The sequence below is a fragment of the Arachis hypogaea genome, chromosome 19 (genome assembly GCF_003086295.3).
Source record: "Arachis hypogaea cultivar Tifrunner chromosome 19, arahy.Tifrunner.gnm2.J5K5, whole genome shotgun sequence".
NCBI lineage: Eukaryota > Viridiplantae > Streptophyta > Magnoliopsida > Fabales > Fabaceae > Arachis > Arachis hypogaea.
In genome coordinates this window covers 43,178,184-43,186,083 of record NC_092054.1, presented here as the reverse complement: position 1 = coordinate 43,186,083, position 7,900 = coordinate 43,178,184, and the positions used below count along the sequence as shown (strand labels likewise).

Below are 7,900 nucleotides of genomic sequence, written 5' to 3'. Positions count from 1 at the left end.
TTTCTGGCGTTCAGCGCCAGAACCATGCTCTGTTCTGGCGTTGAACGCCCAAAACATGCTTCTTACTGGCGTTTAAACGCCAGTAAGGTCTTCCTCCAGGGTGTGATTTTTCTTCTGCTGTTTTTGATTCCGTTTTCAATTTTTATATTTATTTTGTGACTCCACATGATCATGAACCTAATAAAACATGAAAAACAATGAAAATTAGATAAATAAACATTGGGTTGCCTCCCAACAAGCGCTTCTTTAATGTCAATAGCTTGACAGTGGGCTCTCATGGAGTCTCACAGATGTGCAGAGCTTTGTTGAGACCTCCCAACACCAAACTTAGAGTTTGGATATGGGGGTTTGACACCAAACTTAAAGTTTGGTTGTGGCCTCCCAACACCAAACTTAGAGTTTGACTGTGGGAGCTTTGTTTGACTCTGTTTTGAGAGAAGCTCTTTATGCTTCCTCTCCATGGATGCAGAGAGAGATCCTTAAGTTGTAAACACAAGGTTATCCTTATTTATTTGAAGGATCAATTCTCCTCTGTCCACATCAATCACAGCTCTTACTGTGGCTAGGAAGGGTCTTCCAAGGATGATGAATTCATCCTCATCCTTCCCAGTATCTAGGACTATGAAATCAGTAGGGATGTAAAGGCCTTCAACCTTTACTAACACGTCCTCTACTTGTCCATAAGCCTGTTTTCTTGAATTGTCTGCCATCTCTAATGAGATTTTAGCAGCTTGCACCCCAAAGATTCCCAGTTTCTCTATTACAGAGAGGGGCATGAGGTTTATCCCTGAACCAAGGTCACACAGAGTCTTAAAGATCATGGTGCCTATTGTACAAGGTATTAAGAACTTTCCAGGATCCTGTTTCTTCTGAGGTAATGTCAATTGATCCAGATCACTTAGTTCATTGGTGAACAAGGGAGGTTCATCTTCCCAAGTTTCAATGCCAAATAATTTGGCATTCAGCTTCATGATTGCACCAAGGTACTCGGTGACTTGCTCCTCAGTGACATCCTCATTCTCTTCAGAAGAGGAATACTCATCAGAGCTCATGAATGGTATAAGGAGGTTTAATGGAATCTCTATGGTCTCTAGTTGAGCCTCAGATTCTTTTGGTTCCTCAGAGGGAAACTCCTTATTGATCACTGGACGTCCCAGGAGGTCTTCCTCACTGGGATTCACGTCCTCTCCTTCCTTTACAGGTTCGTCCATGGTGATCAATTCAATGGCCTTGCACTCTCCTTTTGGATTTTCTTCTGTATTGCTTGGGAGAGTACTAGGAGGAATTTCAGTGATCCTTTTACTCAGCTGGCCCACTTGTGCTTCCAAATTTCTAATGGAGGATCTTGTTTCATTCATGAAACTCACAGTGGCCTTAGATAGATCAGAGACTAAGTTTGCTAGATTAGAAGTATTTTGTTCAGAGTTCTCTGTCAGTTGCTGAGTGGATGATGGAAAAGGTTTACTATTGTTAAACCTGTATCTTCCACCATTATTAAAGCCTTGTTGAGGCTTTTGTTGATCCTTCCATGAGAGATTTGGATGATTTCTCCATGATGGATTATAGGTGTTTCCATAAGGTTCACCTAAGTAATTCACCTCTGCTATTGCAGGGTTCTCAGGATCATAAGCTTCTTCTTCAGAAGATGCCTCTTGAGTACTGTTGGATGCAGCTTGCATTCTATTCAGACTCTGAGAAATCATATTGACTTGCTGAGTCAATATTTTGTTCTTAGCCAATATGGCATTCAGAGTATCAATTTCAAGGACTCCCTTCTTCATAGGCGTCCCATTACTTACAGGATTCCTCTCAGAAGTGTACATGAACTGGTTATTAGCAACCATGTCAATGAGTTCTTGAGCTTCTGCAGGCATTTTCTTTAGGTGAATGGATCCACCTGCAGAAGTATCCAATACCATCTTAGCTAATTCAGACTGACCATCATAGAATATGTCCAGGATGGTCCATTCTGAAAGCATGTCAGAAGGACACTTTTTGGTCAGTCCTTTGTATCTCTCCCAAGCTTCATAGAGGGATTCATCTTCTTTCTATCTGAAGGTCTGAACATCCACTCTAAGCTTACTCAGCTTTTGAGGAGGAAAGAACTTGGCTAAGAAAGCCTTGACCAGCTTATCCCAAGAGTTCAGGCTATCCTTAGGTTGAGAGTCCACCCACACTCTAGCTCTGTCTCTTACAGCAAAAGGGAAAAGCATGAGCCTGTAGACTTCAGGATCTACTCCATTAGTCTTAACAGTATCACAGATCTGCAAGAATTCAGTTAATAACTGAAAAGGATCTTCAGATGGAAGTCCATGAAACTTGCAGTTTTGCTGCATCAGAGAAACTAGCTGAGGTTTCAGCTCAAAATTGTTTGCTCCAATGGCAGGAATGGAGATGCTTCTTCCATGTAAATTGGAATTAGGTGCAGTAAAGTCACCAAGCATTCTCCTTGCATTGTTGTTGGGTTCGGCTGCCATCTCCTTTACTTGTTCGAAATTTTCAATAAGGTTGTCTCTGGATTATTGTAATTTAGCTTCTCTTAGTTTCCTCTTCAGAGTCCTTTTAGGTTCTGGATCAGCTTCAACAAGAATGCCTTTTTCCTTGTTCCTACTCATAAGAAAGAGAAGAGAACAAGAAAAGAAGAGGAATCCTCTATGTCACAGTAAAGAGGTTCCTTATTGTTAGTAGAAGAAGCAAAGGAATAGGGGTGAAGAAGAATGAAGAATCCAAACACAAGGGTAAGGATAGGAGCAGTGATGTGAGATGAAGAGAAGTGTTAGTAGATGAATAATTGAATAGAAGGAGATGAGAGAGAAGGAGAATTTTCGAAAATAATTTTTGAAAAAGAGTTAGTGATTTTCGAAAATTGTTTTTGAAAAAGGTTAGTAATTTTCGAAAATTAAAATTAAAAATTAAAATAATTAGTAAATTAAAAGGAAATTTTGAAAAAGGGGGAAGATATTTTCGAAAATTAGAGAGAGAAAGTTAGTTAGGTAGTTTTGAGAAAGATAAGAAACAAACAAAAAGTTAGTTAGTTAGTTAAAACAAATTTGAAAAGATAAGAAGTTAGGAAGTTAGAAAAGATATTTTGAAATCAAATTTTTGAAAAAGATAAGATAAGAAGATATTTTTGAAAAGATATGATTGAAATTAGTTTTGAAAAAGATTTGATTTTTAAAATCACAATTAATGACTTGATTCACAAGAAATCACAAGATATGATTCTAGAACTCAAAGTTTGAATCTTTCTTAACAAGCAAGTAACAAACTTGAAATTTTTGAATCAAAACATTAATTGATGATGTTTTTTTCGAAAATTATGAGATAAAATTAAGAAAAATATTTTTGAAAAATATTTTTATAATTTTCGAAAATAACTAAGAAGAATGAAAAAGATTTGATTTTTGAAAAAGGTTTTGAAAAAGATAAGATTTTAAAATTGAAAATTTGATTTGACTCATAAAAACAACTAGATTTTAAAAATTTTTGAAAAAGTCAAATCTAATTTTCAAAATTTTAAGAGAGAAAAAGGGGAAGATAATTTTTTTTTTTTTGAATTTTAAATTTTTAATGATGAGGGAGAAAAACACTAAAATGATGCAATGCATGAAATTTTTAGATCAAAACAATGAATGCATGCAAGAATGCTATGAATATCAAGATGAACACCAAGAACACTTTGAATGTCAAGATGAACATCAAGAACATATTTTTGAAAAAATTTTAATGCAAGGAAAACATGCAAGACACCAAACTTAGAAATATTTGATGCTTAGACTCTATGGATGCAAGAATGCATATGAAAAACATCATACAACACAAAACAAGAAAACATCAAGATCTAACAAGAAGACTTACCAAGAACAACTTGAAGATCATGAAGAACACTATGAATGCATGATTTTTTTCGAAAAATGCAAAATGAATATGCAATTGACACCAAACTTGAAATCTGACTCAAGACTCAAACAAGAACACAAAAATATTTTTGATTTTTATGATTTTATGATTTTTTTGTATTTTCTTTTAATTTTTTTTCGAAAATCATTTTAAAAAAAGAAAAATAAGGATTCCAAAATTTTTAATATGAATTCCAGGAATCTTATGCTCTTTAGTCTAAAGCTCCAATCAAAGGGTCAGGCATGGCTTAATAGCCAATCAAGCTTTAGTAAAAATATGAGTGTAATTCATTCAATTTTAAGCCAAAACCTCAGTCCAAAAGAATTTAGACATGGCTTTATAGCCAGCCAGACTTTAGCATGCTTCATGAAACACTAGAATTCATTCTTAAAAATTCTGGAGAAAAATATATATATTTTTTTTAAAACATTTTTTTTTCGAAAACAAAAAGAAAAATTTTTGAAAGATTTTTGAAAACTTTTTGAAAACAAAATAAGAAGAAAATTACCTAATCTGAGCAACAGGATGAACCGTTAGTTGTCCAAACTCGAACAATCCCCGGCAACAGCGCTATAAACTTGGTGCACAAAATTGTGATCTCAGGCAACGGCGCCAAAAACTCTGTGCGCACGTCTTAATAAAATGTTTTTCATTCACAACTTCAATACAACTAACCAGCAAGTGCACTGGGTCGTCCAAGTAATAAACCTTACGTGAGTAAGGGTCGATCCCACGGAGATTGTTGGTATGAAGCAAGCTATGGTCATCTTGTAAATCTCAGTCAGGCGGATTCAAATGTGATTGGATTAGATAATTAGATAATTAAAAGATAAATAAAATAGGATAGAAATACTTATGTAATTCATTGGTGAGAATTTCAGATAAGCGTATAGAGATGCTTTCGTTCCTCTGAACCTCTGCTTTCCTGCTGTCTTCATCCAATCAATCCTACTCCTTTCCATGGCTGGCTTTATGTAAGGGCATCACCGTTGTCAATGGCTACATCCCATCCTCTTGTGAAAATGGTCCAAATCCTCTGTCACAGCACAGCTAATCATCTGAGGTTCTCGATCATACTAGAATAGGATTCACCCTCCTTTTGCGTTTGTCACTACGCCCAACACTCGCGAGTTTGAAGCTCGTCACAGTCATTCAATCCCTGAATCCTACTCAGAATTCCACAGACAAGGTTTAGACTTTCCGGATTCTCATGAATGCCGCCATCAATCTAGCTTACACCACGAAGATTCTGATTAAGAGATCTAAGAGATACTCATTCAATCTAAGGTAGAACAGAAGTGGTTGTCAGGCACGCGTTCATAGGGAATGATGATGATTGTCACGTTCATCACATTCAGGTTGAAGTGCGAATGAATATCTTAGAAGCGGAATAAGTTGAATTGAATATAAAAACAGTAGTACTTTGCATTAATCTTTGAGGAACAGCAGAGCTCCACACCTTAATCTATGGAGTGCAGAAACTCTACCGTTGAAAAATACATAAGTGAAAGGTTCAGGCATGGCTGAATGGCCAGCCCCCATGATCTAAGAACAAAACGTCCTAGGATGTTCAAAGATACAATCCCGGATTCAAAGATGATCCAAAGATGTCTAATACAATAGTAAAAAGTCCTATTTATAATAAACTAGCTACTAGGGTTTACAGAAGTAAGTAATTGATGCATAAATCCACTTCCGGGGCCCACTTGGTGTGTGCTTGGGCTGAGCATGAAGTCTACACGTGGAGAGGTCATTCTTGGAGTTGAACGCCAGCTTTTGTGCCAGTTTGGGCGTTGAACTCCACTTTGCAACTTGTTTCTGGCGCTGGACGCCAGAATTGGGCAGAGAGCTGGCGTTGAACGCCAGTTTGCGTCATCTAACCTTAGGCAAAGTATGGACTATTATATATTTCTGGAAAGCCCTGAATGTCTACTTTCCAACGCAATTGGAAGCGCGCCATTTTGAGTTCTGTAGCTCCAGAAAATCTATTTGAGTGCAGGGAGGTCAGAATCCAACAGCATCAGCAGTCCTTCTTCAACCTCTGAATCTGATTTTTGCTCAAGTCCCTTGATGACAAGTCATCCTAGCCCATTTTAGCTAGTCTTTTTCTTTTGTTTTCATTAGAATTATGCACTTTCTTGAGCTACAAGCAAGCTAATTGAGTAGATTTTCATGTTTCCCTTGATTGAACCAACCATATATGAATTCATGCCATTTCATGAGGTTTTGTGCTATATTTGTTGCATATTGTGAAAGATTGAATATCTCATGATTTTGAGCATAGCTTTGATGAGTTTGGTTGATTTATGATAGGTGAAGAAAGCTTGGAGAAAGGTTGAAGCAAAGAGGAATGGCTAGAAGTGAAGAATGGAATAAGTAAAATTGAACCGGGTTGCATGAAGTTAGCCCCAACGTTAGCCCCCTAACTTGGAGGCTAACGTTGGGCATGAAAATCACTCCCTGGGCTCCCCACGTTTGAGCCAACGTTAGCCCCCTAACTTGGAGGCTAACGTTGGCACATGACATTGCAAGGAAGTGGCCAACGTTAGCTCCAACGTTAGCCCCCTAACTTGGAGGCTAACGTTGGAACTTGAGAGTTTCTCCCCTGGGCACCAACGTTTGCGCCAACGTTAGCCCCCTAACTTGGAGGCTAACGTTGGCACTTAAAATACAAAGGGGGAAGGCCAACGTTTGCGCCAACGTTAGCCCCCTAACTTGGAGGCTAACGTTGGCACTTGAACCACAAAGGGAGGGGCACCAACGTTTGCGCCAACGTTAGCCCCCTAACTTGGAGGCTAACGTTGGCGCCACTAGCACTAAGCATTGCCAACGTTAGGGTCAAAGTTAGACCCCTAATGTTGGCACCAACGTCCACACCAGGAAATCATGCTTGCTGCCATGAAAAGTTAGGGGCAAAGTTAGACCCCTAACTTTGGCCCTAACGTTGGAACCAACTTTGGCTAACTTCATTTCCGGTTCAATTGGTTCACTTCGGTTCTTCTTCAAACTTCAAGAGCAATCAATCAAGGCCTCTTTCAACCCAATTCCACCAAGAACAAAGGCCCAACTCAAGGCTTGAAGATCATTTTGGAAAGTGTATAAATAGGATAGAATTCAAGTTATTAAGGGAGCTTTCCTTTTAGAATTTTCATAATAGTTTTTGGGAAGCTTTTGTTACTGAGTGAACTTGAATTTCTTTGTTGCCTTTTACTTGCAATTTCAATTTACCTTTGTCTTGGATCTTGGATTGGAGAATTGAAGAAATTCTGTTTCAATCTCAATCTTGGATCTCTCTGTTTCTTTACTTTACTGTTAATTGAATTTCATTTCCGGTTCATTGTTCTTCATCTCTTTTCTTTGCAATTTACAATTTCCTTGCTATTGTTCTTGTGGATCTAGGAAGGCATTGAGATCTAGACTTGGTTTTCTAGTCTCTGGGTCCTGAGATCTAAATTTCTCATTTCAATTCCCTGTTTATTGCTTTTTCTGTTCATTTACTTTACTGCTTCAAGATCCGGTTCAATCCCAATTCCCTTTTACTCTTCTGTTTGATGCAATTTAATTTTTCCTTGTTTAATTTCTGCAAATCCACATCCCAATCCCCTTTACATTTCAAGCAATTTACATTCCTTGCACTTTAAGATTCCGCAATTTACATTTCTTGCACTTTAAGTTTCTGCTATTTAATTTCTTGTTCTTTAAGTTTCAGCAATTTATTTCTTGTTCTCTTTACTTCAATGCAATTTAATTCTGCAAGTCACAAAACCATCAACCAAATCTTGATTCGCTTGACTAAATCAACCACTAAACTAAAATTGCTCAATCCTTCAATCTCTGTGGGATCGACCTCACTCCCGTGAGTTTTTATTACTTGATACGACCCGGTACACTTGCCGGTTGGATTGTGATGTTTAGTGAGAGATTCGTTTCTCACCAAAATATCTCATCAAGTTTTTGGCGCCGTTGCCGGGGATTGAATAGATTGACAATGATTAAGTGA

The 7,900-nt window shown here is 37.7% G+C and overlaps 1 non-coding gene across 1 annotated transcript; it reads left to right on the top strand.

Moving 5' to 3' along the window:
- Window positions 1-1,973: 1,973 nt before the first annotated feature.
- LOC112780768 (small nucleolar RNA R71) lies at window positions 1,974-2,081 on the top strand. The gene has a single exon (XR_003191584.1). It is a non-coding gene; the product is annotated as a small nucleolar RNA R71 (small nucleolar RNA).
- Window positions 2,082-7,900: the final 5,819 nt, after the last annotated feature.